We start from the raw sequence: 17,798 nt of genomic DNA on the forward strand, positions 1-17,798 counted from the left end.
ATGGCTGTTGTGTACAAAAGAAGGGATTCAGGCAAAATGTACTATAAATAGATAGCATTGTCTGCCTCTTCATTCTCCACTGGAGTCCTAAGTTCTGGAATTGGAATATTTGCTACTTTATCAAAATAGTTTTTGCCTTCTGCCTCTGCTGAACTAAAAGCTGGAGCACGACCTGAGCATTTATTATAGCTTTTATTTGTGAAAAGTTCACATTCTCTCTGATGCAAGGAAGCTGGCTATTCTGGCATGGCCCCAGAGTATATATAGTGCATGGTAAACACAGACACTATTACATAATATGGCATCTTCACCTGTATCAGTTGGTAACCTTCACATAACATAAACTGTTTAAAAATGCTTCAAGGTCATGCTCTTAATGCCTTAAGCATTTGATTCAGGGAGCAGATCAGCATGCAGAATGATAAGCCCCTTTGAAAACTGTGGAGCAGCAGCATAATATCTGAGAGCATTGTGGCAAATTGGGAAGTTGAGATGGAGCTGCTAATTATTCCAAGGCATATTTCTGAAAGGACAGGAGGTGTGGGATGTTCTCTGCCAAAAGCCCCTATTTCTTGAATGCTCTCACCATCTCCATATGCACATATGAAACTTTTAAGCTATGCTGCATGTGTATAAGCTGTAGCTAATGTGGTCTTATCTACTGCTTGAAACCTTGAAAATCAGTGAGATACAATTCAATAATGATGAGGGCAGCAGTGGAATAATTTGGGTAAGACTACATTATCAAAAAACAAAGAAGAAACTGAAATTAGCATCTGTTACAGACCCCCAGGACTATAAGAGAGTGAGGAAAAATATTCATAGAACAACTCTGGAGTAGTTCAAAACCACACAGTACTGTCCCAGAGGGGACTGTAACTGTCCAAACATCTGTTAAATGATAAAGCTACTGTAAATAGAGATCAGAGATTCCTACACACAAATGAAAGTGTGTGGATCCTAAAAAAGATTCCTAGCTTTAGTAGTGGAGCACCTTATTATCAAAAATAAGGTGCTAACAAGTCAATGTGGAGGTGAAGCTATCCTGAAACGACTAAAATTATAGTATGACTGTGTGAACTCAATTTAAAAATATTAGTGAAAATACGCTAGTTCAAGTCAGGAATATATCAATAAGAAAAATTACAATGACCCAATAAAAAAGATCTTTTAGATGTGAGACTAACCTTTACCTGATGCAGTGCTCTTGCAAGAACAATATAAGAAAGCAAGTAGCAAAAAAATTTCAGGAAGAACATTAATGGAGGTTTAAAAATAAGGATCATTCTATAAGTTTCATGATAGCTGTACACACCTATTATGAAATTGCTAAAATGGGGTAGAGTTTTCTGCGTACGAATTTTCCTTCTTTTTTCCATAGTGCTTGTCCCTCTATTTTGTCCTCTTCCTCTTTTTTCTTTGACAAATAGGCAATTGTTTCTGTCCCCTATAGGACAAGCATGAGAACAGGGACACCAGAGGAAAAAGTGATGATGAGATGCTGACTTGTAATGATATCTACCTGCTGACTCCTGCCTTCATCTGCCAGTCAGGCTGAGCAAATGTTTGGCTTTGCAGATGTTTGAGACATTAGGAGAAGACTTCTCATCTGCCTTTATACCATGTGGTTTCTGCAGGAGTTTGAGGCCAAGGGGAAGCAGTCTTTATCAATGCCTAAGGTTTTCAGTACCCTTTTGGCGACCTGTGGCACTTTCATAAGAATGCGTGTTTCACCCAGATACACCAGGTGTATCTGAGAGAGGTGTAGCTCCTTGATCTTCATTTGATTGCTCACCAAAGGTAAAGCAAAGAAAACTAAGTGATCAGAGAAAATTTCACTGGTCACTGAGTTATATTTAGTGTTTTACTGACCATTTTGGGCTTCTTCCAGCAGTATGAAAAGGTACATGCTGCATTTTATTATGTTAATGAGACACGAGAGGCACACATAAAAAAGCACTTGGTTCACACTGGGTATCTATGAATATCTGTAGGTGGTTCACTAGCACAGCTAATTGAGTTCCAACATATTTCTCCTTTGAGCCCTTCCAGAAGGATGGTCTGTAAAGTCAGAAACAAAGAAAATTACTTTTAAGGTACTGCGGTACTATTTTTTTTTTTTTTTTTTATCTGAGCCATAATGGAAACATTTTGTCACTCTGCTATTGTATTTCCTTTTAAGGAAATATTTACCTATCCAAAAAAGAAACCCCCTCCATATTCAGAGGTAAGTACTTTAACACAGCCACTTATGTTGTGTATTTAGGCAGGTGTTTTGCAGAAGAGCAAAATACTTGCTTGTAACTGGCTATGATGACATGGGCATCCTGAGTATATAATTTTTTATGAAGAATAAGCCCCTTGGCAATTACAGATGTGTTAGTGACTTTCTGCTTTCACTGAGAATACCTCAAAACCCATTTAATTCTGTGCATTTCTAGTTTGCAGGGATTTTTACAGAGTAGAGAAGGCATTTAACTTCACTTCTATAAACTACAGTTTATTCTGGGGAGCTATTTCATGCCCTGCTTTTATTTATTTCTAATAATGCTCTCTTTTTTTCTTCTTTTTTTGTCAGGCTCCAGAGTGGGAACATATGAATTAAAATGTAGAGCTTCAGAACTCCTTTTCTAATTTTTTTTTTCCTATTTTTGCTCACTTATAATTGTCATGATATGTCTGGTAGTTGAGAATTCAGTTCTCTAAAGTCCCAGTAATCTGCCTTCTTCATTATGGTAGTTCTCTAGTTAACTCCCTCTCAAGTCAAGTTGTCAGGTTGTTCTCCTCAGTCATGATTTTGGATCTTGTTGATAAAATCCTCTTCTACCGTGCAGCCTGCCCATGTCCTGGTGATGGTCATCTCTTCCCTTGCGATTCATTTGCACCTGTGGTCGCTGAAGCCATTCCAAACCCTCTTATTATTTCACATGAGGTGTGCCCTCACTTCTCCTGAAAGTGCTGATGGCTTGAATATCTCTTTTAGAGAGGCTGCCCAAGTGCATGGGCAGCCTGTAATCCTGAATGCCTTAACACTGACTGCTTCCTTCTTGGCTCATCTCTGCCTTTTCAGGTAATTCCAGTTTATTTGCTCCACAATGATGTACTTCTGTCCCCTGGACAGATATCTCTCTTTCCAACATGTTTTGTTAATTAATCCAGTCATTCTTTCCATAAAACTATGAAAATGATGAGAGAGTAGTGCAGCGATTTTTAGGGGGTGGAGGGAGGGGGATGATGGGGGAGGGAAAAGAATTTATTTGCTCAAGAAATGAAATTTCTGGCAACTCAGAGCTGTTTGTGACTTTAGTTTTAAATGTGTGAAGTAACTGTGCCTGAAGAAATGTTTAGAAATATTCAAAAAGTGCTGCCATTGGCTTTCTCCTAACTGATAAGGCATGTAGCTCAGACAGCTCAGCTGCCTGAGGCGACTTGGAAGGAGGAGAGATGAATCCTGCCCCACTGGGGGGGCTGCTGTTTCACTCCACTGGGTCAAGGAGGGAAAGCAGCAGTGAAAGAAATGCAGTAGCCTTGTGGCTGATTGGCCTTGTGGTTGATCAGTATCAGAGCTCCAGTTACCACTGAGAGCAGCATTACCAGCTGAGGATGTTAAGAAACCCATCCCCAAGTGTCATATGGTGCCATGGTTTTACAGATGTGACAGGAGGAAAGTCAGGCTGCTCAGACAGACTTGTGCTGATCTGAACTTGGGTATTCCATGACCTGGGGGAATAATCCAGCCACCCTGATATGGGAAAAAGGGGAAGGCAAAGAGAGCTGGGGTCCCCTTAAACACACAGCCCTGGCAGATAAAACAAGCAGTCAAGGAATTTATTATTAGTAAAGTAACATCTGATAAAATACATCCCAGTCATACTCACACTCCTGCTTTGTAAGTGAGGTACACCTATAACTTTTGTGCATGGGAATGTACAGCTTAATTGACAGGACAGACAAAGGGTGAAAAGGAAAACAGAGGCACAAAGACTGCAAAATATCTTGCTGAAAATATCATCACAGGGCAATCAGAGAGGTGGAAGTAGAACAAACTCTTCTGTTTGTTCCAGCTGCCAATAGTCTCTCCCGTCCTTTCAGGCAGCAGTTGACCACTCCACTCGGACTATCTTATGTTCATGGCACATCATACATAACCTTTTCTTTTGTTCTTTTCTCCCACACTCCCACCTCCTTGGTTTGCAAAAAACCACTAAATATTATACAAACATGTATTTTGTGATATAGTAGTGATTGAATTGTGATATACAAATTATGTTAGAAATGTTGTTAGGCCACTCATGGACATTAACAATTTTGAAAGGCCAGGTGATCGTTACATGAGATCAATCCAGTTGTGCACTTTGACATAGCGTTTGACAAGGTTTACAACCCACACCAGTCCAGACATTCATAACAGGGGCTGACCCCTGTGCCCGAAATGGAAGACTTGCCTCTCACCTAAGCTGAACAGCTTTTTTTCCCCAGATCCCAGCCCTGGTGTTCAAACCTAATCCCTGGAAAAGCCACCACCTGCCCGTCCTGGGTGCGCCATGCCCCGCTGGACGTGGGGGCAGAAGCAGTGAGCTCACTTCCAGCGCTTGCGGGTGGGGATGAGGGAACATCAATCTTAGTCACTAAAAAACAGAAGGTTGCATTCAAGAGGTTGGTTCAAGAAAAACACAGAACAAAATGACATCTATCTGCGAAGATGAAGGAAAGCCTGTTTCTGCCTAGCACAATGATGAAATTGTTCGTGAACAGTTCATACTTTTCTGTAAGTGACACCCACAGGACTCATTCTTCCTGCTCCCTGAAAATACTGCTGGGGTCAGTGAAATGCAGTGTTACATCCACACTGCCATTATACTTGTACGTCAACTGAAAAAAAAACCCCAAACAAACAAACAGTTTTGATTATTACATTTCCATGATTGCTTTGCCTTTTTCACTGGGCCAGGCAATGCAAACTCTGCCCTTCTCCTCTCACTGTTCCTTTTGGTCCCTCTCCCCATCGCTGTTGCTCTCACAAACATCTCTTCAATCTCCTTCTGGACTTGGCAGTCCTCTCATTGGGACTAGCTAATGGGGCATTGAGAAAATTGGGTTGGGACAATGCCAGTTTAAGGGTTATCTTAGACATTATTCTGCTTTAAAATATGCTAAATGCATGTTTATGCAGCATGAGGACTGTACTGTAGCAGAGTGGAGACCACAGAGTAAAGCCTGGGCACCACAGTTGTAGGTGGCTGTAAGTATTTCAGCTTGCATCTTTATTAAAACTTTCCAGTGGTGTGCAGCCCATCCTCTTGATTTATTTAGTTTATTGACTCCATAGTATTTTTTCTTATCATGCACTAGGTTTAAGTATTATGGAAAAAGCTTTTTTTGCAACTTTAGCATCTCCTGTGTCTCTTCCCCACACATCAGACATTTTTCTGTGCTTGTTCCCAGCATAAAGGAAGGAGTTCCTCTGAAATTGCAGCAGTGTTTGAATTTATGGACCTGCTCTTTTGTATTACTTGATGGCAGTGATGTCTCATGCTTGATCAAGGGTGACAGCTGCATTCTTCAATGGGACAATTGTGCTCAAGACGTTCAATAAGTATTAAGCAGGCAGTTGTTATCTGCGCTACTGGTGGTAGCCGAGACCTACCAAAACAGTAGAGGTGCTGTTACTGCGGCTCATCTTGCTCACTGCAGCAGTTGGCAAGCACTGCCAGTCAGCAGGGAATGGTTAGGGTGAAGGAGACCCAATCAGGCATGCTGTAATTTACATCTGATTGATGAATGCATGGAGAGTGTGGAAACACCAATTAGAAATAAAACTGTGGCAGTGAAGGACTTGGGATGTGCTGTTTCTCTTACCCTCTGCCTCCTGAATATAGCCAAGAAAACTTGGAAAAGCTGACAGTTAAAAGAAATTCAGAGGACAAACTCTGCGTACATCCACAGCTTAATATGGATTGCATTGCAATATTTGCAATGTGGATTGCAAAATGTTTATTTTACTTACATTAATTTAAAATGAAAATATGGTTTTCAAGTTAAGGTCGAAATGTAAACCATTTATGTTATCATTTTCAGCATCGTTCCTGATTATAATAATTATCTTAAATTAACTTTTGGTATAGAGTTGAAAATTTGTATTCAACCATAACAGAAACCTGACATAATTTTAGTGTGTTTCTTTTTTAAAATACACTGCTTTTAAATACAGCAAAATAATTTTCCAGATTGTCCACGCTGAGGAAATCAGCCTCACTTTAACATTCTGTCCTTAAGCCAGGATTGCCAGTGCTACAATTTTGATTCATATGATCTGCGTTATACAGTCTGAATCCTTCCTCTTTCTGTTTTTGTGTGTGTACTGTTCCCAGCACAGTGTTCAATATCATTTATCTCAGTATAGAAGAATTGGAGTTGATATTGATTATGCTGTGTTAGATTTTTAAATTCCTTTGTAAATGTGTAAAGCCTGTAAACATCTACCATTCCCAGCAGCTTAACAGAATCATCCTTCCTCTGACCACATAATTGTTAAATTGTGCATGCAAAATGGCTTGAGGATATTCTGTCCCTTTTCCAGCAGGTTATCAGGGAAAACTTGCCAGAGAACATTGTGTTGTTTATATATCCTCCAGGTTAAGAACTCAAAGGTCAATAGTTGCCAAAAGCAGTTTCACTTAGTAACTACTGCTTTTCCCAAGCTCTGCAACCTGTCTCACCAGTGATCCTTATCATTTACTAGTGAATGTGTACATATGCAGCTCCTAGATCTCTACCCATAGGCAAGTGATCTCGGTTTACTGAAATAATCTGTTCACTTTCTAATGTAATTAATCATGATGATTAATCACCTGCATAAGCAAATATTACCTGTAAATATACTGAGCTTACATTGTAATGTTACTGTTTCTTTCCTAACACTTCCCACTGAATGAATCTGCAGTTCAGCTCCACTGACTGGAAGTTTTCCCTGGGTTGGATTTAGCCTCTTTGTTTCATTAAACAGCTAAGAACAGGGTTGGTTTTGTGTTTTGGTTGGTTGGTTTTAGTTAAAAAAAAATACTCATTATACAAATTTTTCTAGATTGCAAGATAAGGTGTTACCTAATGTTTTAATTACATCTGTCTTAAAGAGCTTGATTTTGCTCTGTAAATTCCTGATGACAACCTATTGATTTAAAGGTGTTGTTCTGGTTGCACACTGATGGAATTGAGATGAAAATCAAGGGATTTTTTTTTTTTTTGGGGGGGGGGGGGGATGGCAGAGAGGGGAGATTTTTCTTTGATTTACAGGCTTTGTAAGCTGCTGATTTAAAAAGAATAATTAAAAAAAAAATCTTATTTTAACAGACATTTTAGAGGACAACACTTCCAGGCAGAAAGTTCTGTTAAAGTTGATAGATCTCTGTTTAGCTAAAAGATATTCCAAAGTGGTGGCAATAGTTTTGTCTTTGGCAAGTACCGTTACTAGTGTTGTTCATTTCACAGGAGTCCTGCTTTTTCCTGAGCTCTTACCTTTGGTAATTCTGGTGTTTAGCTGAAGTTATCTTTTAGTCAAAACTGTCTAATAATTATTGCTCAAACCAACTCAGGACTGACAGTATCCAGATGAAAATACGAAGAACAGAAGAACTTTATTTTAGTTTTGTAGCTTAAAAAGTAAATATATTCATGCTAAACCACCTCAAAAACTATCCAAGTAAAATTACCTTGGTGTTAAAACTTGCAGCTCAAATGAGTGCTTTTGGAATACTAAGTTAGGGATTTTGGAATACTGGTGTTTTCAAATATGTGTGTGTGTGTATTTTTTTAAAAAAAGCACCAAAAATACAGAAGCCTTTATATGTTATCTGAAGTAGAGTGCTTACAATGTAAATGAAAGATTCAGTTCAAATAAACTTGGACTTGTTTTGTTTTTTTTTTAATTGTGATGGCATCATCAAATCAAATAATATAGTTAATGAACATTAAAGCCAAAAAGAACAAAAGAGAACAAATGGGCAATGATGGGAAAGCAATAGCTGCAGTACAAGAAATTAATCTAAGCAGATAAAGCAGATGAAATATCATGGAGCATCTGAAAGAAATGAAATGAAATGAAAACAGATTGTCATCAGATCCTTTCTCTTCCCCAAAAGTTTGATACCATTTCTTTGGGGAATAGTTTGCAAATGATATATAGAATATGTGTAACACAACCATAAACAGACATGCAATTTGCCTCACTTACAATCTGTTCCATGATCTTTGTTCATCCTAAAGAAAAAAGACAAGGTGCAGATCTTGGAACAGGAGGATGGGGAAATAAATCAGAGCTGCAGTTATTAGAACTGTGTTGGGACATTACAATTGTAAATGTTTGCTGGTTTTCCTTTGTGCATATTTCAGGATATCTGCTATCTCTTGCATTTCAATGCCTTTGTGGAATGTTTCTTAATACATTTTAACATAGGTAATTAGCAAACAGTACAGATAATCTGTGGGAAATTATTATATATTGTAAAATCTTATTTTTTGTTCAAATATAGAAATATTCAAAGTAATCTCCCTGCAGCATGTGCAGCAAAGTATTCATCCTCTGCTTTTTGCTTGGGCTTTGTTAGATCTGTTTAAGTACCAACAAACAAGCAGGATTAAAGAGAAACCTGTGGTGGGGAAAATTACACGTCTGAAGTATTAACTGGTATAGTCAGTGCTTCTTACACTCTCTGTCACCAAACACATGTTATCCTCAGGTCTGTAACTGGGCTGTACTTAGCCTTTTATGGCTATAACTGCCTTCTATTTAGCTAAAAAGCAGTTTACTCTGCAGTGTCTGTATGTGAAAGAGAGGGAATGTTTCCCATAAGTTGCTGTCAGAGCATGGGAAAACAAAATCCCATCATTTTTGTTGCCCTTTTTCCACTCCACTTCATCCATATCCCAGACGTGCATGGCCACTTGTCACTGACCCCTACCTCGTCCCATTTACTTTCCCCATTTGAGGTTGCGCATGCGTGACCTCACTGAGCAGCACTGCGTTTGGAAACTGATTGTACAACATTGTCCAGCACAAACTGTGCAGAAACAGAGTGGCTCTGCACAGAGCGGATCCTTCAGAGGTGGTCAGCTGCCCAGGCATGCAGCTTCTGACAAACCTTATTGTGTCTGTTGCAGGCTGCAGGATCACTGGAGTAGAAATGCAGGATGTGTAGCTTGGCTGGGAATGGTTAAGGAGATGTTTTCATGATACCATAGAATTTGTGCTCTTTATGCCATTCACATTCTGATTCTTAGTGGGATACAGCGATGCTTCTTCTCTACATTTGCTTTGCCCACAGCCTCTCGTTGCTCAAACGGTCGCTTCAGCCAGAGAGTATTTTGTGTGAGAAAGACTGACCCAGTGACTGTTGATTCTTCAGGTCTATTTAGTGGTAAAGTCAGATCTTTTTTGCAGATAATGACTATTCTGAAGGGGAATATGAAAACAACGACAGATAGCAGGAAACAGCCTTAGCTGAGTTACTTAAATTAATTCTATTTTAATACGTATCTGAAATCATCCAGTAAAAACTAGTCCAGTGACAGACCCCTCACACATACAAAACTGGTGCAGTGAAGTGATGGCATAAATGAGAAGAAAAACACATGCCTTGTTTGAGAATTACTTGGCCTTGTAGATTTGACTATACTGCCTATATGTCTGAGCAGTCTGAAACGATTGCTACATATGCCAGTTGTTAATTTTTACCTTTGAATCAGAATTAGGGCCCTGTGAAATAGGAACAGAAATTAAGCACGCAGTATAGAGCTAATCACACAAGTAGTTCACTTACTAAGTGCTTTCCATATGTATTTGAACAGAATTTCCAGGTATGTGCTTGAAAATAAACCTACTTCTGTCAGAGATAATGGTAAAACTCAGACAACTTTCTCAAAATCAATATTTAAATTTAAAAATCTGGGGTTAGGGCCATTTGAAAAAAAAATGTTGACCAAAAATGTTGGCCATTCATCTGAATAAGACTCAGAAATAAATTTTTTGGGGCCTTATATTAAAGAAAGAAAAACGTGAGGCATGCTTATGATATTCCAGCTGATTGAGTGTATGCATGTACTGTGATTTTTGTGTTTTGCTTCCCCTTGCCAAAAAAAAAAAATATATATCAAATAAAACATGAGATTCTGTAAACAGGCTAAAATGTAGTAAAAATTATAGCAGATGCTTGAAGTATTTTTATTTTTTTAAAAAGTAACAGAATGGTTTATTCCAATGTAATGTTGAACACAGCATTATTGCTCTGTAGCTAAATATGCAAAATTCATGGAAAGAAAAAATAAAGTGTTTGTCTTAATGTGAATGGATTCCGATTTCTTTTTCATCTTTTGACCTATCACATTATGTTTCCAACTTTGTTCCTATGCTCTGGTATCTCAAAATACTAATAACATTTTTCTGATGGAGATATTCCTGAAAAAGGTGGAATTGGGAACCGAGAGGTGTTAAGGATTGGTAAACCCTTATTGGTTTTCCTCACTATTACTCTTTCTTTTCTGTCCCTACCTGATTGACCTCTCATTTTCCACTGTTGAAGTATTATTGCCACTTATCATAGATTCATGGCAAACAGGGCTGGAAGGGAGCTAGAAAGATTGTTCAATCCCTCCTCCTACCCCAAGGCAGGACCAGCTGTACCTAAATCATCCCTGACAGATGTTTGTCTTTCTTGTTTTTAAAAACCTCCAGTATCAGGATTCCAAAAATTCCCTAGGCAGTCTATTCATTTACTTCACTGCCCTTAAAGTGAGAGAGACCGTTTCTTCTTTTGTATTTTTTAATGCCTAAACTCAATATTCCAGTTTTCAGCATTATCCTCTGTTGTGTCTTAAGCAAACATGGACAATAATCTGCAGTCTTTCTCTTTGAAGCCACCTGTCATATATTTGAAGGTTAATACCAGGTTTTCTCTGTATCTTTTTCTTATGATTGAACAAGAGTCCTAGAAATTGGCTTTCTGCCCTTGTGTACGTCCCCATCTCCTTCCTTCACTCCTTCCTTCTTTCCACTTCTTTCAGCTAGGCAGTTAGTTGCTAAATCTTATTATTTGGATCCAATATATCCACATGAGGCAATAATTACATGAGACAATAACGTGTTGAAATTTTGTGTGATCAGTGCAGGACCTATCCTACAACAAATGCCTGCATCATCTACACAACGGAAAGGCCAAGCAACTGGCTTCCTAAAGGACATCCTGAGTTAAGATCCTGAATTTGACCTGAATTAGGTACCTGAAGAGTACAGTAAGTCTTTTGGAGGAGCAGTGGGCGGTGGTGACTGAAGGAGGGGGAGGGAACGAAAAACACACTGAGTTACCTGTAAAATTAAGAGAAAATACTTACCCATAACCAATCATGTAAACAAAATACTCCATGCCTGTGTTCCTGAGAATTCATTGTCTTCCTTGACTTTATTGTCACAGCAATTGGATCCATATATTGAAGAACTGAGAAAAGAAGATCCCTTTGTGAAATCATGGCCTTACTAGAAAAATTCTGCTAGCTGCAAGGAAAGGTCTGAACCTTCAGTGCAGCCCCTGAACCTGTGCTTAAACAACTGCACTGGGCACAGAGGCTGTTAAATAAAGTGACACTGTGTGTTTGCTCAGGGATAAATGCAGGAGTTCCTACCTTATTTTCAGCCTAATATTTAGCCCATGGGGTTTTTGGGTGGATTTTTGTAGTGGTGTAGGGTTTTTTCTTTTTCCTTTTTAATGCAGCTCACATGAAAAAATATGGAATTCAATCATTTCTGAGTAACCATTAATATGTTGCTCACATTTCAGACGATTCTACTTTGTTTTGGGCATATTAGACTGTGTTCTTTTGATATGTTTGATTTTTGCAATTGAAGCTTTCTGAACTCACAGTGAGGTATTTGTAGAAAGTTAATTAGCCCATGCAAATTCACCAACATCTGTTTTCTATTTTAAAATAATTGAAATTGTCTTTTATTGTTCAGTTAAAAAAATTAAATCATTAGTAAAATTTTCTGCAGTAAAAATGACCCAGGCTGTGTTAAGGTCTTCAGACAGGCTTGATAAACTTTCTTTAGGCTGCTGATTGGGCCAAAAAAGAAAAAAGAAAAAAAAAAAAGAAGTTGATTTTACTAAATTGAGTAGGATCTTAAAGACCTGATAGCTACTTGAAAGGTAGAATAAAGACATATAATATGCTTCTATCCTGTCTGTAAAACACATCATTACTGTTGGAGAAAATAAATCTGAGGAAGTTGGTGTTACAGTTTAAATATTGACCTTTCACAAATTAGGCCACAATCTTGTTATCAGACTGATACAGAAGGAGGTGAACAGCTGAAAGATCAGGAGACAGTAGCATTTTCAATAACTAAACCCAGAACTGTTCATTATCATCATCAGAACATGTCTGGTCTAAATTCATACCGTTTAACTGCAGATACCACACTGAAAAATGTACCATACTGGGTTTCTTTCGGCAGATTAAGGAAAGAAAATCAGGAAACTTCAGAAGACCATTCAAATTCCAGATGTGCCACTTTTTTTTTTTTTTTCCTGCTCTGGGCACTCTATTGAAGTGATTAAGGAAAGGTGAGGTAAGACTGGGGCTCTGTCCCTAGGCCTGAGATGATATAAGCATCCTGCTAACAACCTGCTTGTGTAGCAGTGAAGTCTGTGATAGCTGAAATAACACAAGAGGCTGGGGATTGGAATCCAGGGCATACTGTAGCCTTTTCCTATTACTTGCAATTGAATCCATGTGTTTTTCCCATGTTAGAAATTTTCCTAGGAAAGAACAGGCATCAAACCCAGGCATCTGGAGGTCTGCAGTAAAGGCAACAAACTTCAGTATGCTGGAGTTTTCTTCAGAAATACGTTTCCTGTTATCTTGTAGCATGGCATCTCTTAGTAGAGAAAATTTTTAGCAAAAAGGTACTTTTATCAGAAATTGCCCTTAATCTTTCCAGTTTCCAAATAATCTTTCTCAAGGGCATTGCTGTCGTATAGGGTTATCTATGCATTTTTATATACCTTTAAAAAAGTATTGTACAGTTCCCTAAGAATCTTCTTTCATAGTCTTTCCAATGTGAATATTCAGTGTAGGGAGGCCTGCCAATGACAGAAAAACATTCAGGTGAAATATGTTGAGAAATATTTAGAGGTGGAGATCTATAACACTGTGGCAATAAACAGTGCTGACCCCTGAAGAGTATATCTGAGGACCGTGCCACAGAATAAACAACTGTGTTCTTATATAATTGCAGCATCAAAGTTTATAGCCACAAACAGATGGAGAATGTTCTTGAGAATATAGATAAGATTGTGCCGGTCAATATTAGAAAGAAAAATGCCTGCCAATTTTTTATGATAATCGTCACAGAATGGTGCAGCAGGAGGGATGTGCATGCCTGCGTGCACCCCTCCACGGAGTTGCTGCTAGAGGCCACCTGTATCACTGCCACAGTCCCCCCTTGCCGAGCAGAATCAGCCGCAAGGCCACTTAGAAGCACTCCCCGTAACCTATACTATTTAGCAATCACTTGCAGCAGGGATCCACCCAGATAGCCAAGTTATGAATGCAATATAAACCCTCTGCCAAGTGTGTAGCACCTCAGTGCAAAGTCTGCATAGTCTCTAAGAATCCTTTAAAATATGTCACCTGTTCGGCTCACTCCCTGATTGATAGCTATATGCACTCCATGGCTTAGAAATTTTAAAAAGTAAACATCTGGAATTTCTTGACAGGTGATTTTTTTCCTTGCTAGTAAAGCACTTGGGAATCCTTCAGTACATGAATAACTTTAAGTGAGAAACCAGATAAATAACAAGCTGTATATTAAAATACTTCCTCAAGAAGTGCATGAGGGTAACCACAGTCTTCCTAATTTGGTTCCTATTATAGTCCAGCTTATAGGTTAAACCCTAGAGACAGTCAGAGGATGCAATAAGGTTCACCCTCCCCCAGCCCTTCTGCTGCCATTCAGTGAACCTGGCACCAGGCACAAGCTGCCTCCTGATCAGCTTCCAGACCACCAAGCAGATCAGCAGCTATTAGGTACAGGTGGCAAAGCCCCGACGTCAGGCCACCTCTGGCCAGTTCTCTGAAATCAATGTTACTGGAGCCATGAACCTTGTGGTGATGTTTCAGGGACACCACCAGCTCAGCCAGCCTCACCAAGGTTTGGACAAGAAACCATAAACTCCATATTGAAGCAAATTGATGGAATTAGGACTAGAATTTGATGAAAGGACTTGAAAATGCAACATAAAGAACTACTTTATTTGGACTCCTTGTATGTTTGTTGATGAACATCTACCTTTGTGGGACTCCCATGTGGAGAAACAGACATATATGACCTAGATTGTGCTGCCATTTCTGCCTTTTGTTCTGGTGGCTATTCACTTGTACTTGAAAACTGAATCTCAGTTTTCAGCCCTTTCCTTTGGAAATAGTCAGGAGCAAAATATCATAGCCAAAGAACAACATATTTTCTTTTTAATTATTTTTTACTTCTAAATTAAACAAAAAAACACATTTTGCTTTTGCTGACATTCTTGTACAATAAATGAGTACTAATATGACTGTATATGGAGCTCTGAAGTATATAGTGGAGAACCTAAATTTTTCAAGAATGTAACTTCACTGGTTCTTGATGGAATCTGAAAAATATATAACCGTCACTCTTTGTCAAAGGAAAACAAACTTCAATTTCTGATTGTCATGCATCACTTGGCAGAGACCACTGATGCATGATCCTGATGCTCCTGATCTATGTTCCTTCTTAAATACTGGTTATTTACTCCTGAAAAACTTAAATAACATTAGATTTCAGTATCAACAGATTTTGCAGTGGAAGTCCCAGAAACAAAAAACACAAAGATTTTGGCAGTGACTGTACTCTTAAAAATCTTTAGCCCCTCCTTTCTTTTTTGCTGTCCTGTGCCCTTAACCCTGAAAAAATGTATTTTAAATCCCAATAGTACTAGTGAAGCAGTTTGCAGAAGCTACTGCTCTATGTCTGTTTTACCATTGAAACTAACAGTATTCCTTACTTAAAGCAAATGATTGTGCACTAATTTCTTAGTGCATGAAAAAGCAATGAAAACAAAATTGTCCCAAAACAGCATGGTGTCTTAAAACAGTATATAATATCCTTAAAAGTTTGTAAATTATGACTTTATTCACTTTGGAAGGCAATATATCTTCATCAGTGAAGATGCAAAATGTAAAACCAAGACTGTAATAGCTACTTACCCACCCTTTCACTCCTACACACAGTATTTAGCAACACTACAAACTAAAATTTCTGCCTCTTCTTTGGAATAGAGAAGCTCTTTTTCTTAATTCACATAGCTGCAAAGGTGATTTATCAAACTCATTCTTCTTCATGTGATATTACAAAATCAGATAGCATGTTGAACTGATTGCCATAATTCTTCAAAGTTTGTTTTCCTGAGTAGAGCAGATGCATATCATGAGCTGTTTAAATATCAAAAAGCATTGCTTGTGGATATGTTATTACATTCCTATACCTGTGTTTCCTTCTTAATGACAAAATATGCATTTTCATAGAAAGTTGTGTGATAAAACTAAAGTAAAAACCTAATTGTTTTAAAAGCATTTATCAACAGATATCATTAGCAAAATATTTTAATCACTGTAGTTTATGTAGACTAAATGTAAGCATTTATTAATAAAAGCTAAGCTCTCATTATAAATTCACACAGAAAATGATAAAATATTATGTATGAAATGAATCATTAGCATGGACCATTAAGTCCTCTATTTTCCTTTAATTGAATTTGTCAGTAGTACCCTCTTTAACTGAAAACCAGTCATAACCACAAAATTAAATAATAATTAAAGAAACAACTATTCAAAGACTTGCTTGGTAGCTAAGGTGCCATTTAACCAAAACAGCAATTTAATGTAAATTGCAGCCCATGTAGACGTAGTTCTGAAAATTATACATCCTGTGGTTCATATATGTTTGAATTAGCAAAACATTTTCAACATCACAGTCTAGATTTCTTATACTGGTTCTACAGACATAAAGAAAGACTGAATAAATGGGTGGAAATAGGTATAAATAGACCTATGGCAATTAAAGCTAATTAAGACTTTGCAGAAATAAACTGCTGGCTGTTCAGTAAATTTTCAGCAGCTTAGAAAATGCACCAACTTACAATATATGCATTCTGTCACTGTACAGAGTCATTCAGTAAAGATGTATTGGATGTGGAACCGAAAATAATGCTTTGCCCATTTGTGTTTTTTTCTAACTTTACCCAATTATCAGAAGATAGGTGGAACCTCCTATTGACAGTGACTTTGTTACATTACCTGTTTCACACACACAAAAAACCCCACAACCCTAAAACCAAAAAACTCAACAACAGCAACAAAATTAAATAGCCAAACCAAACAACCAAACCTCCCTCAAAAAAACACAAAAAAAAACTGGCAATGGTATCATGTTTGAGAGGAAAGCAGATCTTCTTGCATTTGAATAATCAACGATTCAGCTCAGGGGAGGTCCAAGAGCCTCCTCCAGCGCATATTCAGAGGTTTGCCCATTCTTCTCCAGGGTCAGGACTGGGACTATCCTTTCTCGTTGCTGGTGATTGTCTCACATCAATTACCTTTGGGACAGTGGGTATTTATTGACAAATTCTGTTTTGCACAACCAGCAGGGGGAGGCAAGATTTAAGGAAATAATGTGGAAAACATGGAAGCAAGTAGTTTTAAATAGGGCAGGGTAGTGGAAAGCTTTGAACAAAAGAGAGGTGAGTAATACAAGACATTAGGATTAATGTGGTATTTTAATCGCTACTGTAATGTCTATCAAACCACAATGTGCAGTCACCACAGGTGTGCAATTTGAAAGAGCTTGCATCAGTTTGTCCATTTTCCCAATGCAAGCCCCTTTTGCTAACGGCGAATATACAGCTGTAGTAAAAAATATTTGATTTCCATTTTCTAGTAACATAAGCTAATATGAAAGAACAGAGCTGTAAGTAAATGATGTTACGTTTCAAAGAGAATGTCTCTTGTTTAAATATTTCACATAATTGACTACTTGTGTGTAGGAACCAATGAAAGAGATGCACAGCTGGACTGAATGCCCTAAAATTATTTTCAGAAATACATATCTCATTGTACTTTTCAATTCTTACTTAAACAGCTTTCATTCTTCTGCAGAACAATTTACAAAATAACTTGCGTAACTACTATGGTTAAATGTTGAATCTGCTACGAGTATTTCAGGAAGATATTTTCAGACAAGGGACCAAACATCTTGATGTATATTCATGTCTTCTCCATGATTGTTATAATTTGGGGTACAAGCTAGACGATGAAGTTGATACGTGTGCTTGCCTTCACACAGGACCTATTTTGCAGAGCAAGAAAGAGTGCAGACCTACAGGGCTGTTCAGCCGAGTAACTGTCTTCTGCACCAGCCAGGGCAAAAAGCACAACTAAGCCCTAAAAGATTCCCTGGTAAACCTGCACTTGCAAAGCTGCCTGCTGAATAAGTGGCCCAATCAGGACTGCTTGCAGGTAGCTGTCTGGAGGGCAAAGTAAACCGTGTGTACCACAGATTAATATCCTGTTAGTGAGCTGTGTGGATCATCAATGAGTCTCAGCAGCTCATTGCTTCTTTTGTACCCTCCCATAGGTCCCAAGTGTTATCTCCCTCATAGGTGATCTAGGTCTACTTCCATCCATGCAGTCTAGGCTGCTTTTTTCAAATATGAATATAATGTATGTGCATGTTT

This window comes from Falco peregrinus, chromosome 4 (assembly GCF_023634155.1).
Source record: "Falco peregrinus isolate bFalPer1 chromosome 4, bFalPer1.pri, whole genome shotgun sequence".
Taxonomy (NCBI): Eukaryota; Metazoa; Chordata; class Aves; order Falconiformes; family Falconidae; genus Falco; species Falco peregrinus.